Source organism: Elephantulus edwardii, unplaced genomic scaffold (assembly GCF_000299155.1).
Source record: "Elephantulus edwardii isolate Elephantulus edwardi_28Jun2011 unplaced genomic scaffold, EleEdw1.0 scaffold00016, whole genome shotgun sequence".
Taxonomy (NCBI): domain Eukaryota; kingdom Metazoa; phylum Chordata; class Mammalia; order Macroscelidea; family Macroscelididae; genus Elephantulus; species Elephantulus edwardii.
Genome location: NW_006399766.1, coordinates 19,866,562 through 19,867,386, shown reverse-complemented (window position 1 = coordinate 19,867,386; position 825 = coordinate 19,866,562).

The following is an 825-nucleotide window of genomic DNA, read 5'->3' as shown; positions in this document are numbered from 1 at the left end:
AATTACAGAGGAACGTGTGAAAGACACCACAATTTGCAAGGCCCGGACCGTGAGGTCTACAGGACAAATGATCACATTTCTTGAGCACATGAAGGACAAAGAGTCACAACAAGAGAGATAGATTTGAAAGAGAGGGAGGGAAGGAGGTGGGGGAACCTGTAGATCAAAAGAGACTTCAATACATGTCAAGGACTTGCAATAGTTGGAACTTCTTTAGATCGTCATTCAAACAAACCATAAACTGAAAAACTGTAAGACATTTAAAAGATAATTAGGGAGGTTAGCATCCACTAGCTTTCGGACGTTAAAGAACTACTGCTAGGTTTGCTGTGTGTTGATGATATGGTCTTTGGGATTTGTTGGCTCAGTTTTGGTTTACCTGGTTGTTTTCTTTAAAGCATCCTGTGCTTAATTTAGAAACATATACTGAAGTATTTACAAATGAAATAACATGATACAAGGGATTTGCTTCTGAATGTTCCAGGGAGTGGATGTTTACAGCAGCATTATTCATAAAAGCCAAACACTGAGAATGCTCCAAACACTCATCAATGGATGAAAGAGTAAACAAAAAGTGATCTATACACCGTGTCAAGTCACAGAGAAAGAAGGAAGCTCGAACGCATGTTACTGAATGGATGAACCTCCAAAATACTTTGCTAACACGTGAGAAGCTAAGTGCTAAAGGCTGCAGATTGTATGACTCCATTTATATAAAATGGCCAGAAAAGACAAATCTATAGAGGCAGGAAGCAAATTAGTGGTTTCTGGAGGCTCCAAGTGGGAACAGGAAGTGACAGAAAATGGGCACAAGGAAACTTTTTG